General features: G+C 40.5%; 1 protein-coding gene across 16 annotated transcripts in view; it reads left to right on the top strand.

Moving 5' to 3' along the window:
- The window catches only part of Mapk4 (mitogen-activated protein kinase 4), a 160,860-nt gene that overhangs the window by 59,589 nt on the left and 79,248 nt on the right, over positions 1-22,023 (top strand). For 9 of the 16 annotated variants that reach the window (XM_013075972.3, XM_087192656.1, XM_087192639.1 and 6 more), the window contains exon 2: positions 8,975-9,086. The exons of the other annotated variants lie outside the window; for them this stretch is intronic. The gene's annotated coding sequence lies outside the window, so the exon portion shown is untranslated. The remainder of the gene's footprint in view (positions 1-8,974; positions 9,087-22,023) is intronic. 16 annotated transcript variants of the gene reach the window in all.

Genomic DNA, 22,023 nt, shown 5'->3' with positions numbered 1-22,023 from the left:
CCTTGAAGCAACAGCCAAAATGTGTACAAATCATGAAGTAATTAGAAGTGTGAAGAATTCGATTGGGTAGGCTGCTTCCAAATCCACCATCTGATTACTTCAGGAGGCCAAGGCCCGGCAGGCTATGGGGAGCAGAAATTCTTTCCATTGCATTCTGATCTCACCTCCCTGGTCAGGTCAGGCTGGAAATCTTTTCAGGGTCCTGGCAGTTTCTTTGAGGGGGGCATCTCACAAGCACAGACAACATCTTGTCCCAGGAGCATCCTACATTTTAGAATAAAGCTGTAAGATTTCACAAAGTGATTTTTGCATCTGTGGTCTTATTTAATCTCACCATCACCAAATATTTTTGTGAGTGTTTGTGGGAGGAAGAAACTCCCAGAGAGTGGAGTGATATAAATCCAACTTTAAAAGCTAGTCAGTAACAGAAGTAGGGCTGGAACTGGGGTCTCCTGACAACCTCTCCAATCTCCTCTCTCGGCCCCATTTTTCCTTTAGCCCCTGCTGTATCTCTCAGCAGCTCTAGATATTTGTATATCACAATTCTCTCAACTAACAGCAAACTGCAGTTTTGTTTGGCCATGATATTAAATTTAGATAAGTTGTTCAACATGTTTGTTTGATTGATTGATAAACTGAGGTTCAGGCACCCTTAGGTCTTTGTTGATTTTCATTTCATTTTATACCCAGGTGGATCTGGGGAAAAGCATATACATTTTTCTTATCCTTCTGGATATATGATACAAAAAGAGGTTTTGGGACCTAAGACTGTTCATACATCTGGAGGGGAAGGATGAGAACAATATGTGATGGAGTTTCATGATTTTGACTTTGTTCCTTCTGACCCACTGGGGCTTTCTCAAGGATAAGAGCACAAGTTCCCTAACCTTTGAAAGGGCCTCACTCAGGACAAAATATGGTGAACCCAGGCTTAGAACTTCTGAGAGCAGAAACCTGAGAGAATCCTGTAACAAGCCGACCTGTGCTGTTAATTCCCCAGCGGGTGATGGAAAGCTCCTGGGAGGATGGAGTTTACATGGTTTACAGCCAGGTTGAGCAAACAACAGTGTGATTAAGTTACACGCATTAGTTGGCTCCATAACCAGAATAGAAATGTACGTGTTCATTTGGGATGGAAAGTTTTCAACAAAGCAGTTGCTACTTGCACAGGCTTGTCCCTGATTCTCAAGTATGGCCAACAGCAAAGCCTCAGAGAAGACTGGGGTGCCTGAGGGGCCCAGCTACATAATTTGTGGAGCCCAAGTGCAAAATGAGATTCAAGCCTCTTGTTTAAAATGTATTAAGCATTTTAGGACAGTGATAGCAGCACATGAAACGAGGTGTTTCGTTCTTCTGAGTGTGGTGGGAGGTGTGTGACCCAAGGACCACTTGGGTCATGCAGCCTGAAGCTGGCCTAGGTTGGAAGCCATAGAGAAGTGAGGCTATTGAGTGGTCCTGAAGGACCCAAATGCTGCTCAGCTGGACAGTCAGAGGTGGAGACCATTTAGCTATTTATAGAATTGCTTGGCTGCCCAGCATCTGTTGCACAGTAGTTAGCAGGCAAGGACTGCAAGCATTGGCTAAAGCTGAGGGCTCTGGCATCAGCCCCCAGAATTTTAAGAGCTCTGCCTAACCTTGTCTGTTTCTTATCTGTAAATGAGCTTCATAATAATGATGCCCACCGCACTTGTTAGGCCTATGCAAGTGTCTGGACACGTTGAAGGCTTTGCTGAGCATCACCAAAGCAGATAGACAGTAAACACCGTGAGTGTGCAACAGGGAGCTGGACCTCATGTGCTGGAGGATGGGGTGGGGCAGGCCTAACCCTTAGAGGTGTTCAGCCTGCTTCTGTCCCTTTTGGATGGATGTGGAGGCTTGGGGGTCTTCACCAAGGGGGATGTAGAGCTGAGGGTACTAGGTTGTGGGTGTCTTCGACCCACCTGACCAGCCCTTCCTGTGGAAGAAACCTTTCCTTCCAAACTTTCCTTCAAGGTCCTGAAATCCTGCTCTCCTCTGGTCCTGCATATGCCCAGTTCTGAGTGATCTTCTGGGCACCCCAACATTCATAGCCCTCCTCAGTCTGCCCACGCTGCCTCTCTGGCTATGCCCTGCCATCAGTCCATCATGCAGTGCCAGCTTCTCACCGACCCTTCAGCAGACTCCACGTCACTTTTCCCCTCCTGGGACCCTCACCTGGCTTTGCAGCTTCAGTGCACTCACAGACGGGTACTGAGTCCCTCTCCTTCCATCCCTTCACCAACAAGGTACAGTCCTGATAATTTATGGATTCTGCATATGCCAGCTTGCTTACTCACTAAAATTGATTTATGTCCCCCAAATCAGTACTCATGGCACCTTTGCAGTTACTCACAGGCAGGCGCAGAGTGGTGAGGTGTGACTGGCTTGATAGGCACATTCCCAGCTGAGGACAAACAAGGTGGCACTGCCTTTTTGTTTCTCTTAGCAGAAACAAGTGTCCTTTTCATGGTCTATCTAAAGCCACCTTTTCTGCTTTTGTTGATGACTTTGCAACTTACAGTGGCCCCTGCGCACAGTGCTGAAGTACTGTCTAGTGTTTCTAAGTGCAAGAAGGCTGTGATATGCCTTACAGAGAAAATGTGTGTTATATAAGCTTTGATCAGACCAGAAAGTAATGCTGGTGGCTGTGAGAGCCATATTAATGAATTAACAATGTGGTGCATCCAAAAAGAGGAACAGGAAATTCATCAAAGTATCTGTGAGAGGCCTGCATTGATGCTACCAGAGGCTCATAGGAACCTAACCCGTATTTCCTTAGAAACAGTGGTTTGGTGTTCACTGATTCAGTGTCCAACACAGCTATATAGAGCATAACTGCCATGAATAACAAGGATCAACTGTGTAAACAAATTTTAATTCTATTTATTTATTTATTTATTTATTTATTTGTCCCGGGGAATCAAATTCAGGTCCTTGCGCTTGTGCAGCAGGCGGTGAAACCACTGAGCTAAATCCCTGGCCCAACAAATTTTAATTTTTAAAAATAATTTGAACTTCTACTAAGTACTGCACATCATTCAAACCCTCAGAGAAGGCCACTTCTGCTCTCTGTGACCTGTGAACTCATTTTGCATCACTGCTTGCCCACTTTATCTTATACTAACTCAGCTTCTGACTTCTGATGCTCCTTGAATTGTTTTTGTTGTTGTTATTGTTGTTTTTAGGCAGGGTCTTGCTTTGTAACTCAGACTGGTCTCCAGTTTGTAATCCTCCTGCCTCTACCTCCCAAGTGCTGGAATTACAAGCATGCACCACTATGCTGGGCTGCCCTCAAATTGCCTTCTCCTAGTAAGGCCCATAGCTGAACAGTGAGTCCTTTAAGGGCAGAAAACCACTGGCCATTGCAGTTATTTTCCTGGGGAAGTGAACATTAAAGATATTCTGAAGCCAGACTTGGTGAAACTGAATAGAATGAGCATGCTGATGGATACCAGGCACAGTAGGAAATAATATAGCAGAACTTTTATCAGCAAGAAAATCTTTCTCTGATCCCCTGTGGGTGAGTTGAGAATCAGAGATGTTTGGAAAAGCACAATGTGAACTTGGAAAGTGCTATGTAAGTGTTAGATGTTCACTGCTGTTGGCATCTTGGGGCAGCCTTGAGAAAGGCATCACCAACAAAGGGGCTGCTGGGTAGATCTGCGGGCAGTGATGGCTTTTTGAGGCTTCCAGTAGTGCCCAGAGAGTCAAGCCTGCCAAATATTTCATGGTGCCGAGGGATGAGAGCAGGATTTCAGGTGGCCCTGAGTTAGATTCCCTTGGGCAGCTACCTTCCCATTGTAGAACTCAGGTATTTTCCTACCACTGTCACGTGGCTGGGAGTGATCCAGACAAGGGGCTCAATGGCCCAGGGACTGCAGGCCCTCCTGGGAGGTAGAGGGCTGCAGGCCACAGGTGCCTGTGTTTCTTCTCCTCTTCAACAGGGAAAAGCCAATTTTCTTCTTCCTGTTTGATTTGCAAATAGTTAGATTTACAAGGGTTTTCTTTGTGTTTTGTCAGAATCTGTCCTTCTGGGGTCACTCAAATGTCACCTCTGTCTAGACATTAATGCCAATGTTTCCCTTCCACGTGAGTCCTTTTGGAGTCACTTCTGCCCAGAGGACTTCCCTCAACCTTTCTCCTTGCATTCTTTCATATTCTGTCCTGTTCTGCCTCTCAGTGTGGGTATTTGAGAATTGTATTAAACATCTCTGGAATTTAATCCTTTCTTAAGGACAGAGACTGGGTCTGGTTTGATTATTTAGTAAGCAGTACTGTGCCTGGCACAATACACAGAATGTCATAGCTGTTTTATAAGTGTTGTTATCATTATTATTATTATTATTATTATTATTTTCCCCCATTAACTTTATTGGTACATTTTAGGTATGAAATACAGTTACATTCATCATTGGGATCTTGTACCATTACATGAGTCTCTTGGTTCTTATTTTTTTTCCCCTTACCTTGCCCTCCCTTCACCCTCTCCACCCTTCCCTATTTGCAAAGACCTTGTTTCCATTTTTTTCCTCTTCTCATATTCTTTCCTTTCCCTTTTTTCCCTTCCCCTACCCCTCACAATTCCCCTGCTCTTTTAGACCTTTTCTTCCTGTTAAATATCAGTTATACATTTTTTAAATTACAATACTAAGATCTAGGAAACATTACCACAGATTTTACAGAATTTAAAAGGATATAGAAAGCATATTACAAAACTCTTTTTTTGAAATAAATTTGACAACTTCTAAGAAGTAACTTGGAAGACAAATTAATGAAACTAACTCTGGAGGAAATATAAAATTTCAATAGCACCTATTAAAGAAAGTATATTCCTAGCTGGAAAGCCTACCTATATGACAACAGCAGGCTCATAAACATTTTAACTGATCAATTATATCAAACAATTAAAGCAGAAAAAAGAACCAACACTTCTCCCCTCATTTTAGGAACTCAACATTGTGCTAATCCTAAAACTGGATAAAGATAATAGAAGAAAAAAGTATAAACATAGATAGAAATTTGTTTAACAAAATAAACTATTGGAAGTCAGATCTGGCAGGATGTAGAAAGTGGTTTTGTTATAGGGATGGCAGTGTTGGTTCAGCATTGGAAGATCCACCCCCAAAAGTCATCATTTAAACAGAGGAAAGAAAAAAGCCATATGATCCTGTCACTAGTTGGAGAAAAAGTATTGGACCAAATTCTACCACTGTTCATGGTAAAAGCTATCAGGAGACTAGAAGTAGAACAGAAACTTCTCAACAAATTAAAGACATGTACTCCATACTTCCAGCTAGAACGCCTTGTATGAATGGAGAAGATACAATGCTTTCTCCTTCAGGTGGGGAACAAGGGCAGATATACTTACTCTTTATCTGTCCATTAAACTTTGAGACTTTGTCCCCACCAAAATAGTCTGGCAATAAAATGACACAACTAGGATAGGATTGGCACGGCAGAAGCAAAATCTTTATATGTAGATGAAATGATCATCTACAGAGAAAATACTAAGAAATCTCTAGGACCCCCTAGAACTTGTACTGGAATTTAGCAGGATTAGAAAACACAAGGTATATATAAAAATTCAGGTCTGTGTATACTTGCTATAAATGAAGAACTGGATATTGAAATTTAAAAGTTATGTAGGAGTACAAAGGACCTAGAAAAGTTAAAAACAAAAACAAAAACAGTGTTGGAAGATGTTTAGTACCTAATTTTAAAACTTCTTCTAAAGCTACAGTAATCAAGGCAGTGTTGGTATAAGGAAAGACATATAGATCATTGGAATAAAACAGAGAATCTAGAAATAAAACCACACATATATGGTCCACTGAGTTTTGAAAGATTATTTAACATTAGCATTTTATAGAATATAAACTTGATTCAAGAGCCGAGGAAGAGATAGTGTTTTCAGCAAATGACACTGGAACACCTGGTATCCATATATAAAAAATTAACCTCAACCCCTTTTTTCCATAGATGAAAATACCTTGAAGTGATCTATGAACCTAAATAAGAAAGCCTAAAAGTATAAAACTTTAAGAAGAAATTATAAGGGAAAATATTTATGAATGCAGGGTAGGCAAGAACTACCTAGGATACAAAAAACATGATGTATAAAAGAAAAAAATTGATAAATGGGATTCCATCAAAATTTAGAACTTTAAATGACATAATTAAAATGAAAAGTAGTCCTTAAACAGACCATATTTACAATGCATATAACCTATGACCAGAATATATAAAGAATTCATAGAGCTCATTAATAGACAACCCAATTAAAATGTAGACATAAGAAGATGATAAATAGCCAGGATAGCACAAGGAATGGTGTGCAACTCTAGAATCAGAAAAATGCTAATCAGTACAATAATAAGATTGAATTATACTCTCATTAGGGAGATGAAGTTAAAAGTTTTAAAAGCCTTGTCATGACTTTTTCTTTTTGTTGGATTCTCCCACTTTGCATTTGTCACGCCCAATGGATTCATTCTGCTGGGCTTCCTGGGCTTGTGATCCTCATTGTCTTTTCCTAGGGTATTATCTAAAATTTTTTGGAGTGCTGGTTTGGTCTTCATGAAGTTCCTGAGGTGCTCTTTATCATGAAAGCATATTATTTCTCCATCAATTTTGAAAGATAGTTTTGCAGGGTACATCAATCTGGGTTGGAGGCTGTTTTCCTTTAGGGTTTGAAATACATCACTCCAAGCTCTTCTTGCCTTGAGGGCTTGCATTGAGAAGTCTGCTGTGATTCTGATGGGCTTTCCTTTGTATGTGATTTATTTCTTTTCTCTCACTGCTTGTAGAATTTTGTTCTTCTGTTGGATTTCTGGAATCCTAACTATTATATGCCTATGTGTAGATTTTTTTTGATTAAGGCTAGCTGGAGTCCTATATGCCTCACTTATCTGTATGTCAAGTTCTTTTCCCCTCCTTGGGAAGTTTTCTGCCATCACTTCTGTGAACAGTTTTTTTATGTCATCTGCACTCTCTCCTCTTTCTTCATTGACTCCAATCAGTCTTATGTTATTCTTCTTTGCATTGTCTAGCAGCTGCTGGATTGATTTCTCTTGTTCCCTTACAATTTTAAGGCAATTTTTCTTTTCCTGGTCACTAATTGCAATCTTATCTTCTATATGTGAAATTCTATCCTCTCATTGGTTCATTCTTCTGCGCAGACTTTTGATGGAGTTTTTAATCTCTTGGAAATCTGTTTGTATCTGTTTTAAGGATTCCATTTGTTTCCTATGTTGGGATTCCATCATGTTCCTCAGATCCTCTATTTTTTTATCTGTGTCCTCTCTAGATTTATTAATCATGTCTTGCACCATGAGCACAATCTTTGCTGTTATCTGAGTAATTATTTCTGATTTCATTTTTCCCAGATCCTCTTTTGTTGCCAGTTCATAGAGTCCAGGTGGTTGAGTATCAGATTGTTCCATCTCGTTTCCCTTTGGGGTTGCTGTAGGAGTTCTGGAACTCTGTTTTTGAGGCTTGTTTATGTGTTTTCTCATTTCCACGGGGAGGGGGGTTGCTTCTGGTGCCCACGTGGCTCATCTTCCCTGCCCTAGGAACTTGGGATGGAGGTGGGGGAGCTTCCTTCCGGGTCCTGGGACTGGCTCACCTTCTCTGCCCTAGGAGCCTGGGATGGAGGTGGGGGAGCTTCCTTCTGGGTGCTGGGACTGGCTCCTGTGTTGCTATTATTATCTATTGGACTGATGGAGTAATTTAACAAAAGCCTTTACAAAGGTTACGGTTATACATAAGGGTCCTTGGAACAAGTACATGAATGTGGCCCAAATCACACTGGGTCTCAGATGTCTCTGTATAGGGAGGAATGGGATCAGCTCTTCCTTCTCTGCTCTGGATAGAAAAGAGGCTGGTTTGTAGCTGAGAGGTGAGAAGGATACAAATCCTTATAAAACCTCGACACTTATCAAAGGCACCAAACCTCTTTCCCTGGAAATCTTTAGGAAAAAATGACAGCCCTCTTTCTAGAAAGTTTGCCTGGAAATAGCAGCCACATGGGCATGGACAGCTGTTCTCATCTGGCCATTTGTGGATCCAGTGAGAACAATGTGGTCTCTGGACTATTATGGCAAATGAGTATGAGGATATCCTGTGTCCTGTAACAGTGAGCACTTACCTCAGGTGACTTAAATATCATCACAAGTGCTGCCTCAGAGAATGTTCTATTGATCTCTAGTATATTTGATAACACAGTGAGCTCTGAGTGCTTGATTCATGTCAGTGGCCTCCATTTGTTTAGGGACTTCAACCAAGCCACTTGGGCACATTGCCACCGGACTAATCTCACTAAAACACCTTGATCTTATGGCTCAGAAGCCTTAAGTGGCTTCATACAAAGGGATAAAATCTAAACTCTTTCAAATCTTTCTCCAAAGTCTAGAGGGTGCAAATTCCCTCTGATACTCCTTTGTAGTCTCCTTAGAAGGACTGAGATGGCCAGTGATGAAATCCTGTGTCGGTTGGATATCTATTGATACTTCTAGGGAAATGTGAGCCTGTACAAAGCACGAGTCACCAGGGTTTCACTGGGGTATACTGCTTTGCTTATAATTAGGTAAGGGCATTAGGAAGAATTGTACAGATAGTTTGAATTTTCAGGGGGTTAGGAAGAGAATACTTTTATTGGAAATTGAAGTTCAGGGCTTGTTTTTTCCAGGTCCTTGATGTTTTCAGGCAGATGTGCCTTTTTATAGCTCTCAGGTGCACCAATTCTCTCCTTTTGAAATATGCTTGGTGAAAACAAGTGCTTCCCTTTCCATCAGCCTGCAGCAAAGATGAGCCAGGGTATTCTGAGCCATGCTTGGCTCTGCTCCTGATGTGGGGGTGGGGTGCGAACACCTGGTGCAATAGTTGCAGTGTCATTTGCTTGGCATGTGTGACTTTTCTTCAGCATGGCTGTTAGGTTTACTTTGTTTCTGCTCTCCAGGAAAATTGAGGAATGTGTCATAAAGACTGGGTCAAGAACAATGTGAACTCGGTTCTATGACTGAGAAATCTGAGTGGTCCACTGCAGTGACTTGGAAAGGAAAACTATACAGGTAATATCTGAAATTCCGTGACATGTATTTTGTTCCTTATCACTGACATGGATCACACCCTGCCTTATGCTATATTTGAGTTATATTTTTTATTAGAACAGGGATCATCTGTTATCTACTTTTTAATTCCCCCAGAGGCATAAGAGGTATTTCTTTATATTATAGAAGAAGTTCTGTGATCTGAGACAGTTAGGCTACATTCTTTTTTCTTTTAATTAATTTTATTGGTACATTTTAGGTATACAATATAATGACATCCATCATTGGAAATTTGTACCTTTACATAATCTCTCTTGGTTCTTATTTTTCCCCCTTCCCCTGCCCTCCCTTCAACCCTGCCATCCCTCCCTATTTACAAAGACTTTGTTTCCTTTTTTTCATTTTCTCATATTAATCCCATTCCCTTCTATCCTTTCCCCTACCCTCCCACTGCCCCTTCCCCTTTGCCCCTTTTCTTCCTATTTCACATTACCTATTGTACCATTTAGTCCTTATTTATACTTTCAGTCTCTCACACTAGAGAAACTATTGGTATTTACACATGTGTGTCCTATTTATTTCACTTAAGAGTATCACCTCAATGTGCATCCATTTAGCTATAAATGTCTCTAATTTCTCTAATTTTTTATGGCTGAGTAGTACTTCATTTTATTTTTTAAAAAAAACCCACATTTTCTTTACCCAGTGTCCAGTTGATGGGCAATTGAGCTGCTTCCAATTTTTAGCTATTACAAATTGTGCTGCTATGAACATGGGTGCACATATATCACTGTGGTATGATTCTTTTAATTCTTTGGGGAAGATAGCCCACACAGGAATAGCTGGGTCAAATGGGACTTCCAGTCCTAGTTCTTTGAGGTATCTCCATACTGATTTCCACAGTGCTTGCACCAGCCTACACTCCCACCAGCAGTGGAGCAGGGTTCCTCTTTCCCCACAGCCCCACCAGCATTTGTTATTGGTTGATTTCATGATAGCAGCCATTCTTTCTGGAATGAGGTGGAATCTCAGCTTTGTTTTCATTTGCATCTCTCGAATGACCAGTGATGTTGAACATTTTTTCATATGTTTATTTGCTATTTCTACTTCTTTGTCTGAGAAATGTCTGTTCATTTCAGATGCCCATTTTTGGATTGGGTCTTTAAATTTGGGAGGTCTGATCTTTTTAAGTTCTTTATAGATTCGAGATAGTAGACCTTTGTCGGAGGAACAGCAGGTGAAAATTTTTTCCCACGTTGTGGATTGTCTGTTCACACTGTCGGTGGTTTCTCTTGCTGTGCAGAAGCTTTTTAATAAGAAGAGATCCCATTTGTTGATTGTTTGTGCTAGTTCACGGGCAACTGAGGTTTTGTTCATAAAATCTTTTCCTACACCAATGTCTTCAAGAGTTCTACCTATCCTCTGCTCCAGCCGGTTCAGTGTTTCTGTTTTAATATTTAGATCTGTAATCCATTTTGATTTTAGTTTAGTGCATGGTGAGAGATATAGGTCTAGTTTTAATCTTTGGCAAGTTGAAACCCAATATTTCCAGCACCATTTTTAAAAAGGCTATCTTTCCTCCAGTGAGGGTGTTTGACTCCTTTGTCAAAGATGAAGTGGCTGAGGGTGTCTGGGGTTGTTTGTGCATCTTCTAATCTGTTCTACTGGTCCTGTGATCTGTTTCCTTGCCAGTACCATGCTGTTTTTATCACAGTAGCTTTGTAATACAGTTTCAAGATGGGGGTTGTGCTGCCCCCTGCCACATCTCTGTTGCCTAGAATTGCTTTTGCTATTCTAGGTCTCTTCTGGTTCCAAATGAATTTTTCAATTGTTTTCTCAAGGTCTGTGAAGTATGCACTGGAATTTCATTCGGGCTTGCATTGAATCTATATAGCAGTTTTGAAAGTATGGCCATTTCCACTATGTTGATTCTTCCTACCCAAGAGCAAGGGATGTCTTTCCATTCTCTGATATTGTCTTCAATCTCTCTTTTCACAGTGCTACAGTTTTCAGAAAAGAGGTTTTTTATTTCCTTTGTTAGGTTGATTCCTAGGTATTTCAGCTTTTTGGATGCTATTGTGAAAGGAATTGTTTACCCTATTTCTCTTTCAGTGAGTCTGTGGTTCATGTAGAGGAAAGCTACTGATTTTTGTGTGTTGACCTTGTATCCAGCTACTTTACTGAATTTGGTTATTAAGTCTAGAAGACTTTTGGTGGGTTCTTGGGGTCTTCTATATAGAGTATCATGTCATCTGAAAATAACAACAGTTTGACTTCTTCATTTCCTATCTGTATTCCTTTTATTTCTTTCTCTTGTCTAATTGTAGTGGCTAATGTTTCTAAAACTATATTGAACAGGAGTGGTGATAGTGGATATCCTTGTCTTGTTCCTGATTTTAGTGTGAAGGATTTCAGTTTTTGAGCACTTAGTATGATATTGGCTGTTGGTTTTTCATAGGTAGCTTTTATCAGATTGAGGTAGAGACCATCTATTGCAATTTTTTTGTGGGGTTTTGTCATAAATGCATGTTGGATTTTGTCAAATACTTTTTATGCATCTATTGAGATCATATGGTTTTTGTCCTTGGCTCTATTGATATAGTGTATTACATTGATTGATTTGAATATGTTGAACCATCCCTGCATCCCTGGCATGAATCCCACTTGGTCAGGGTGTATGATCTTTTGCATTCTATTTGTCTGTATCTTATTAAGGATTTTGCATCTGTGTTCATTAGTGAGACTGGCCTATAGTTCTCTTTTTTGGTTGGATCTTTCTCTGCCTTGGGGATCAAGGTGATATTTCTTCCAGGAATGAATTCAGGAGTATTGCTTCCCTTTCAGTTTCACTGAAGAGTTTAAACAGTAGTGGCAGTAGTTTCTCCCTAAATATCTTGTAGAATACAGCAGTGAAGTCATCAGAACCCAGGCTTTTCTTGGTTGGTAAGTTTTTAATTATGTTTTCAATTTCATTGATCGATATTAGGTTGTTTAGAATTTTTAGGTTTTCTTCATTCAACTTTGGTAATTCATAGGTATCTAGGATTTGCCCATTTCTTCTATGTTTTCCATCTTACTGGCATATAGGTTCTTGAAGTAGGTATTGATGATCCTCTGGATTTCATTGGTCCGTTGTAATTTCATCCTTTTCATTCCTAATTGCATGGTTTTGAGCCTTTTCTTTCCTCTTTTTGATAAGGTTGGCTAACGGTTTGTCAATTTTGTTTATTCTTTTGAAGAAACAACTCTTTGCTTCATTGACTTTTTTGTATCATTCTCTTAGTCTTCATTGCATTGATTTCTGCTCTGATCTTCATAATTTCCTCCCTTGTGTGAGCTTTGGGTTTGTCCTGCTCTTCTTTTTCTAGAAGTTTGAGGTTCAGCATCAGGCTGTTTAGTTGGGCTCTCTCTGTTTTCCTAATACAAGTATTCACTGCTGTGAATATCCCTCATAAGACTGCTTTCCTTGTGTCCCACAGATTCTGATATGTTGTATTGTCATTGTCATTTAAGTGAAGGAACTGTCTGATTTCTTCTTTAATTTTCTCTGTGACCCATTGGTTATTCAGAAGTGTGTTGTTCACTTTCCATGTGTTTATGAAATTCTTGCAGTTTCATAAGCTATTGATCTGCAATTTCATCGCACTACTGTCTGATAATATACAGGGGATAACTTCAGTTCCTTTGCACTTACTTAAACATGTTCTATGAGCGAGTATGTGGTCTATTTTGGAGAATTACCTGTGTGTAGCTGAGTGTATTCTGACTTTGTGGGGCAGAACACTCTGTAAACATCTGTTAAGTCTATTTGTTCAAGAATTTGATTGAGTTGTAGTATTTCATTGTTTATTTTTTGTCTAGTTGATCTGTCTATTTGTGATAGTGGGATATTGAAGTGCCCCAGTTCTATTGTATTAGTGCTTATTTGATTTTTCATGTCTGTTAGTATTTGTTTTATATAGTTGGGGACACTGGTATTTGGTGCATGTATTTATGATTTTCATCTCTTCCTCTTGGATTGTTCCCTTTACAAGGATGTAGTGTCCTTCTTTGTCTGTCTTAATCAATGTTGGTTTGAAATCCACTTGATCTGCAAAGAGGATAGCTACTCCTGCTTTTTTTTTGGTTCCTGTCACATGGAATATTGTTTTCCACCCTGTAACTTTCAGTCTATGAGTTTCTTTTTGAATTAAGTGTGTTTCTTGTATGCAACATATTGTTGGATCTTGCTTCTTGACCCATTCTGCCAGTCTATTTTTTTTAACTGGTGAATTGAGACCATTAACATTGATGATTTTAACTGATACATATTGACTTATCATTGTCATGACTTTTTCTTTTTTTTGGATTCTCCCCCTTTGTATTTAATTTCTTGACATGCCTGATGGATTCATTCTGCTGGGGTTCCTGGGGTTGTGAGCCACAGTTTTGTCTAAAATTTTTGGAGTGCTGGTTTGGTATTCATGAAGTTCCTAAGGTGCTCTTTGTCATGAAAGTATCATATTTCACCATCAATTTTGAAAGATAGTTTTGCAGGGTACATCAGTCTGGGTTGGAGGTTGTTTTCCTTTAGGGCTTGAAATACATCACTCCAAGCTCTTCTTGCCTTGAGTGTTTGCGTTGAGAAGTCTGTTGTGATTCTGTTGGGGTTTCCTTTGTTTGTGATTTGTTCCTTTTCTCTAACTGCTTGTAGACTTTTGTTGTTCTGTTAGGTTTCTGGAATCTTAACTAGTATATGCCTATGTGTAGATTTTTTTGATGAAGGCTAGTTGGAGTCCTATATGCCTCACTTATCTGTATGTCAAGTTCTCTTCCCCTGCTTGGGAAGTTTTCTGCCATCACTTCTGTGAACAGTTTTTTATATCATCTGCACTCTCTCTTGTTTCTTCATTGACTCCAAACAGTTTTATGTTATTCTTCTTTGCATAATCTGTCAGCTGCTGGATTACTTTCTCATTGTCTCTTACAATTTTACAGCAATTTTTCTTTTCCTGGTCACTAATTGCAATCTTATCTTCTATATCTGAAATTCTGTCCTTGCATTGGCTCATTCTGCTGCATAGACTTTCAGTGGGGCTTTTCATCTTCTGGAAATCTGTTTGCATCTGTTTTATGGATTCCATTTGTTTCCTGTGTTGGGTTTCCATCATGTTCCTGAGCTCCTCTCTAGATTTATTAATCATGTCTTGCAGTATGGGCACAATCTCTGCTGTTATCTGAGAAATTATTTCTGATTTCATTTTTTCCAGATTCCCTTTTGTTGCCAGTTCAGGGAGTCCAGGTTGCTGAGTATTAGATTGTTCCATCTCCATCTCGTTTCCCTTTGGGGTTGCTTTAGGTGGTCTGGAAGTCTGGTTTTGAGACTTGTTTGTGTGTCTTCTCATTTCAATGGGGAGTGGGGGTGGGGGGAGGAGGAATGTGTGCTGCTGCCACCTGCAAGGCCCACCTCCTCAGTCCTGTGGGTGGTGGTATGGTGGCCTGGAAGGTTCACCTCCTCTGCACTGGGGGCAGCTCTGCTCCTGGGCTCTGGGGGCAGTTGAGCCTACATTCTTAATTAGGAACCCAGGGAACACCCACGGACCAGGAATTACTAAGGATGAAAATATATTGGTTTAATATCCAAATAATATTATTCCCATTATACCCATGTGCTTTGGTATTTCTGCTCTAAATTTTTAAGGCTTAAGACTGTGAATCATTCTGCTACCTCCCCTTTCTGTGCAATTAGACACAAGCCACACTAGGTCTTGGATGCTCCAAAGCAGTGTTTCTGAGCCCGGTCTGCACATTAGAATCACCAAGGGAGCTCTTAAACACCCTGATGCCCTGTTGGTTCTCCAAGCCAATCAACTGAGCCCCTCCAGGGGTGGGATATAGGCATAAGTATTTACCAAACTCCCTAGGCAATTCCAATGTGCAGCCAAGGCTATGCATGAGCTATTTGAGGGCAGGGGATCTCCTTTATTAATTGCTTTCTTTCCAGAGCCTCATATAGTGCTTGTCATAGAATGGGTTCTCAGGAGCCATCAGTGCCTGCTATCAGCATCTCTTCTTGGATGTCATGACTCTAAAGCCCACAGCCTGTCCCTCTTCTAGGATTTCTGTCTCAGTATTTGCATCCCCATCCATTTAGTGTTATGAGCCAGAAACTTAGGGTTCACCCATGATCCACCTTCCTCTCTCCCCTTTACTATATTTAGTGATCTCCCATGCTAAATCTCTCTACTATATATCTGTGCATTTATTTGCATACCTCCCAGCACCATCCAACTCCAAGGTACTATCCTCAGTCTCCAAACCACATAGCCTAGTGTATAGCCTAGTCCAGCCAACCTGTTCTCCACACTGCAATCAAAACTATCCCTTCAGAATGCAAATGTGATCCTGCAGTCCACTGATTAAAGTTCCTGAACAGCTTTCTGTTGTTTGTAGAAAGCCTAGATTCCTTAATTTGACCCACAAGATCCATAGTTTGCTCCGCAATGCCCCCCAGGGCCTGGTCTACAGGTTCCTGTAGCCTGGTCTATAAAATCCTTGTGATACGGTGCAATGGGCCCCTGTGGGGTGCTCTATGCATCCCCATGATCTGATCCAGAAGACCTCGTGTTCTAAGCCACAGAATCCCATTACCTGGTCCAAAAGACCTTGTGGCCTGGTCTCTAAGACTGCACGGTCTGGACCATGGGTCCCTATGGTCTAGTACACAGGGCCCCACAGTCAGGCCCACATGCCTTGCAGTCTGGTCCACCTAACTATAGATCTACTTTCACAGTCTCAGTCCACTTCACTCTGCTGTATTCTTTGCATTTCATCCATTTTAGCTTTCTCATACTTCCTGAATTCTGTCGCCATTCATCCTTGGAGCCTTTCTGCATCTGTTTCTCCTAGTCCGGAACACTCTTCCTATCTCTTTCTTTGCCTAGTTAACTGCTGCTAAATTTTCAGTTCTCAGCTTAAGGACCTCTAATTTGGTAAAGCATTCTCAAGCCCCAGCCACAAATTTCTTTGTCATGTGCTAGTATACATCAGGCTCACTCTCAGTTTATAGCTCCCCTTCCATTTGTGTGATTTTTGCATCCATGTCTTTCTGCCTCATCTGACTGAACCCCATCAAAGCAGGAGCTATGTCTGACTTTGCTCATTTTAACCCCAGTACTGAGCAGAGGGCATGGCCACTAAGAAAGTGCTTAGCAAATATCTGTCAGCTGAACACCTGAATGTTTTTTCAGAACAGCTCCAGACCTCACTGGTCTTGTTGCTCTGTGACCAGGTAGCTTCTTCTGTCCTGCTCCTTGGGCAGGGGCTACTTCTCCTGCCTGAGACCCATGTGGTTCTTAACAGCCCAGTTTAAAAAACCATTCCACATGATATGTCTGCTTTGCCCTATGTTCAGCAGCCTCCTAAAGATCTATTAATATGCACATCCACCAATTGCTTTTGTATGGGAACCTTTTGATGTGTGTTCTTCTCTCCAGAACTTCCCTATAGCTGAATTCTTTTTTTTTTTTTTTTTGGTACTAGGGAATCGAACTCAGGTCCTTGCGCTTGCACAGCAGGCAGCGAAACCACTGAGCTAAATCCCTGGCCCTACAGCTGAATTCTTAAGGCTTTAGTGTCCTCTATTTTCTCCCCTCATTGACCCATCAGTGTTGTTAGCAGTTGTTCTTTTCAGTTTCGAGTCTCACATCATAATGCCTTATGTCATGCAAGTGCTTACACATTTCAGTGTCTGTAGCCTCCCTGTAATCCTGGGGGACCAGGTAGGGTATGAGGGTTATTTCTGCCAGATGAGAACATGAGCCCCAGGGCAAGGCTCCAGACACCTGTCAGTCTCCTGGTTGCCCCTGTTCCTCCACAAACCTCCCTAACCTGAAACCTGCTAGAGATAAAACCCTGCATCCCAATCTTTCTTTCTTTCTTTCTTTCTTTCTTTCTTTCTTTCTTTCTTTCTTTCTTTCTTTCTTTCTTCCTTTCTTTCTTTTTTTCTTACATACTGGGGATTGAACTCAGGTCCTTGCTCTTGCAGGGCAGGCAGGGGAACCACTGAGCTAATCCCCGGCCCTCTTTCTTTCTTTTTAGTTTTTATTTTTATTAGTACATGTTTGCAGTAAAAAGTGATTATATTCATTATGGGGAGTTGGTACATATACATAACACATTTGATTTCTTTGTACATCACCTTCCTTTCCCTCTTGCCTCTCAATATCTTTTGGTCCCATTCCCATTTGCACCAATATTTGTTTCTTTGAGCCTTTCTTAAACAATGGAGAGAAATTGGGACTAGATCTCAATTACCTAGTTTTGTGATGTTTGAAGATATTCCCATCCCTGGGCCTCACTTTACTGATTGTGTAAAATGAGAAGTTTGGACCAGATTAATGAGGATTCCTCAGTAATAAAAATGACAATAGCAACAATAATGTCATATTAATACTAGCTAATATTTATTGAGCACATACCAGGGCTTAAGAATTAAGTATTTTACATATACTCTGTTAGTTCATTTTAAAATTATTTAACCCCCTCCATAAGCAAACAAAATAAAGATGTTTATGTGGCCCCACTTTACAGATGTTGAAACCCAGGTACAGTAAGGTTCAGCAATTTGCCCAAAGCTACAGAGCCAGGAATTGGATGCAAGAACATTTTCTTCAAAGCCTCCCCTCTTAGTCACCTCATGAAGATGACAGAAAACAGGTTTTGGAGTCAAACAGATCTGGTTAGAGGACCAAATCTGCTACTTAGCTGTGTGGGCCCAGCCAGGCTACTTCTGTGCACCTGTTTCCCAGGTGTAAAATGGGAATAGGACCTACTTCAGGGCTGTCTGAGTCTGCTAGAATCACTGTATCAAAATGTCACAGACAATAACATTTATTTTCCCATAGCTCTTGGAGGCTGGAGGGTGAGATCAAGGTGTCAGCAAGGGCGGTTTCTGCTGAGGTCTTTTCTTGGCTTGCAGGTAGCTTTCTCTTGTCTGTCTTAATGCCCTTCAGTCTGGGTCTCTTCAATGCCTTATAGTGTCTCTCTCTCTCTCTCTTTCTCTCTGTCACTTTCTCTCTCAATATTTGGTATAGGACTCAAGAGTGCTGTACCAGTGAGCTACATCCCTACCCTTCTTTTTATTTTGAGACACAGTCTTGCTGGGTTGCCCATTTCTGGCTTCAAACTTGTGTTCCTCCTGCCTCAGTCTCCCAAGTAACCGAGATTACTGGTGTGTGTCACTGTGCCTGGCTTTAAGCACCTCTTCTAATAAAAATACCAGTCATAATAAATTAGGGTCCACCCTAATGACTACATTAATTACCTCTTTAAAGGCCCTATATCCAAATATAGTCATATTCTGAGATACTGGGGGTTAAGGCATCAACATATGAACTTGGGGATCACAATTTAGTCCCTAACAAGTGGATTTTTTTGTACCTTCAAGGACATTGTGTGTCAAGTGCCACCTCTGTTAGTGCTGGTCCTTCCCCTTTCTCTGCCTGTCCTCATTTTACATCCACCCTTCTTTTCCTGGGTAGGGATGGGATGGAATGTCCTGCTGGCGATACACAAGTGAGCCTTGGATAGAATCTGGCAGCTATCTCTAGAGCAGAAAAACCTCTCCCTCATTTAAGATTGCTTATGGCATGGTTTACAGTCCTCCAAGTTAATACTTGAGGCCTTGAAGTCTTAGAAAGGTACCATTCTGATAAAATACAATCCTTCAAACTTGGATGGCATATTTACCCAAGAACTTTAGCTTGCCTTTCAAAGTGAATTTACAGGCTGGGGGAATGTAATCAGTGGTAGAGCATTTGCCTAGCATGCATGAAGCCCTGGATTCAATCCCCAGCACTGAAAAACAAAAAAAGTGAATTTATCCTTCCTCCAGAGTAAGGCAGTCTCTCCTTCCTGTTGCATCTGACTAGTGGAGACATCAGCGTTTCTAGTAAAACAGCCACAGGCATCTCAGAAGTATCTAATGCTGCTGTACCCCGAAGTTTCCTAGGTTTACTGCTGGGCTTCACTTTTCCTCCTGGGAAGCCACTTCCCCAAAGTTGCAGCAGGTTGTAAGTGAACCACTCAAGAGGAGCTGGGAGGGTGGAAACATAAGTCACCTCTGTTGAGTTAACAAGGATATTCTATAGTAAGGTGAGGTGAATGTGAAAAGAAACATGGGCTTATTTTTACAGAAAGACTGAAGGAAAAAAAGACTCCAGAAGGGAGAAGAACTGAGCAGCAGCACAGAGGTATCCTGACCCTAAAGAATCTGCTGTCACCTGGGTACCTGTTACCTGCCAGGCCCGAATCCCAGTCCTTTTGGGACATTATCTCCAACCTCTACGCTGTATGGGAAGTAGATTTAGTGATCACCATTCTTCAGAGGAGGATCTCAGGTTCAGCAGTGCTAAAGAGCTAGAAAATAGCAGAGCCAGGTCCCATGCTAGAAAATAACAGAGCCAGGGTTCTGAGCCTACCCATGGACCTCCCATGGTGGGGAAGACCTCTGTGGGACAACCTGGGGAAGTCATGAGGTGGCCAGGTGCATGACAGAGAACATCTGCCTCCTAAATCGGGAGGGAGTGCATTCATGCCCAGACCTAAAATGACCTTGCTGCTTCAGAAATCTGAGGAATGGAGCAGAACACAGCTCAAAGCCTGCCTGTGGGTGGAAGCAGGCAGCCTTGGAGCATTGGAAGTAATTCCCTATGGGCTGGTGCCAAGGGTGATGACTGGAAATGGGAGTGAATCAGGAAAGGAAAATCTTTAAACCTGAGCCAGAGTAGTTAATTTTGAGATGGGAATCTGTCATCTGCCTTTTCTGTGTGTAGTTTGCACTTCGAGGACTCTTTTCCATGGTCATTCATTGAGTAGGCGCTGAGAACTTGATGTTTTATTAAGGAGCTTTGGGAGAAATGAGAAAAAGCTGTAATTTTAGTATTCAATCACTTTTATTAAATTTTTTCTGGTTGTAAAATTACATATGGTTATTGAAGAAAATTTGAAAGAAAAATGCAGAACATTATAGAGGAAAAAAAGTCTGTAATCTGCCACTCACAAGAAACCATCACAATGTTATAACTACGCTTCCCAGTTTTATTCCGTGCAGTTTTAAAGCAAACAAAATATACTATGAATTACTTAGTTACCTTCCATCACTCACAGCTATATCATACACATTTTCCATGGCCTTAAATGTGGTTTTTGAATATAACGTTCTCTCCCTTTCCTTCCTGGTTGGATATTGGGATAGTTTTGAGTTTATTCCTTTAATTAAATCACCTGGTAGGATACCCCTTTAGGAACCTCAGAACAGCAAGACTAGTGTCTATCTTGGGAAATCTATGCTATTTATATGTAATCTGCTCTGTTAATAATTATCTCTAATATCAACTAACCAGAGGTCTGAATTGGTGTCAGCATCTGGTATTTATAGCTATCTAACATTCTTTTGACCTCCTAATAGAATCAGTTCAAATGAGCCACCAACCTTTTATTCTAGAAGTGAACATTGGTGAAAGATGACTCATTGTGGGAGTCTTGGGCAGAGCCCATGTTATTTATATAAATCCATGCACATGAGTGTTCTTTTTATACGCACATATGGAACCAAAAGGACAAGCAGCAAAAACATCCACACTGTGAATAGAAAAGTTCCTATAGCCATGCAGTGTTTGGAAGGAAACTGACAACCAGAGATGTACTACAAAATGGGCCCTTTACCCCCTGGGTCCAAATCAGCAGTATGGGTGTTCCAGGGCCATGCTCTGTCACTTGGGATCTCACCAAGGAAACTGGGGCTTATACTTCAGTCTCAACTGGCTCCAGTTGCCAGAACATACTTCTTGTTTACCAAAGGAAAAAAGAACACAAACTGTGTGGATGACCTTGCTAAAGGATCAGAAATTATGGCTATTTTCATTGGCAGGACGAACACACACACTTAGAGGTGGAGGTGTTAGTGCCTGAGCAGCCAGGAAAGGCGAAGACCACTTAGAGAATGATGGTGTAGCCTACTATGAGTGTAGCTAGAAAAATAAGAAAAAGCTTTAATGTCCCACAGCAAAGATTTCTTGCAAATTCCCAAATAAGTGTAGTTATTTTAAATTTGCTAATGCCAAAGATAATTATTTGTCAATTTTAGGAAAACCGTTTAAACTATCACCTGAAAAAAAGTGGTTCCATGAGAAGTCCTGTTTGTGACACATAAAATCTGGCTCTGAGCCCCGGCTACTAACCCTCTTAATCTCTCATAGAGCATATTGGGTGGACAGGTTGGTTCTAACCTCACTTTGTCACTAAATTCCCAGTGAGATTTGGATAGATCTCCTTTTCTTGAGCCTGTTTTTCATCTGTAAAGCAGTTCATATAGATTTATAGTTTTTAACTTGTGTTTAAAAGGTGCTTTGGTATTTCACAGATACTAGATTTGAACTTCTGTTAAATATTTTTATCTGCTTAAAAATTATACCCAAAATAATACTCTCAAATGTGTTGTTTATCAAATTTTACCTGAAACCCTAATGTGTTAATTTGATTTTTAGCTGTCCTCAAAGTTTATTCTGCCATCTATTTTGAACTTAAAAATAACTTGAGATTTCCAATGTAAACTGTTAAAAAAAAGACAAGCTGTTACAATATTTGCCATGATATAATCTCTATGGATCAGAATTTTCTCCATAGTATACAAGTAAACAAAATTTAGAAATAAACTGAGTATTACAAAAAATCACATTCAGTATTCTCACCGACTGTCTTTGTCATGAAATAATTAAAGTAAAAATGTAGGGAATTTATATATATATATATAATATTTAATGGAATGAGGTTTATATATACATTTCTATGTATTTATGAATGTATACATATTTTATATACTTTATATATTTTATTATATAGTTATATATTTTATATATTTATATATTTATATATTCCTGTAAGATTTTGTTTTTTTAAATGTGTTTTGAGAGCTAAC

This window comes from Heterocephalus glaber, unplaced genomic scaffold (genome assembly GCF_053883595.1).
Source record: "Heterocephalus glaber isolate CG9 unplaced genomic scaffold, H.glaber_assembly_v1.0 deba00000331, whole genome shotgun sequence".
NCBI lineage: Eukaryota > Metazoa > Chordata > Mammalia > Rodentia > Bathyergidae > Heterocephalus > Heterocephalus glaber.
This window is presented reverse-complemented; position numbering and strand designations above follow the sequence as displayed.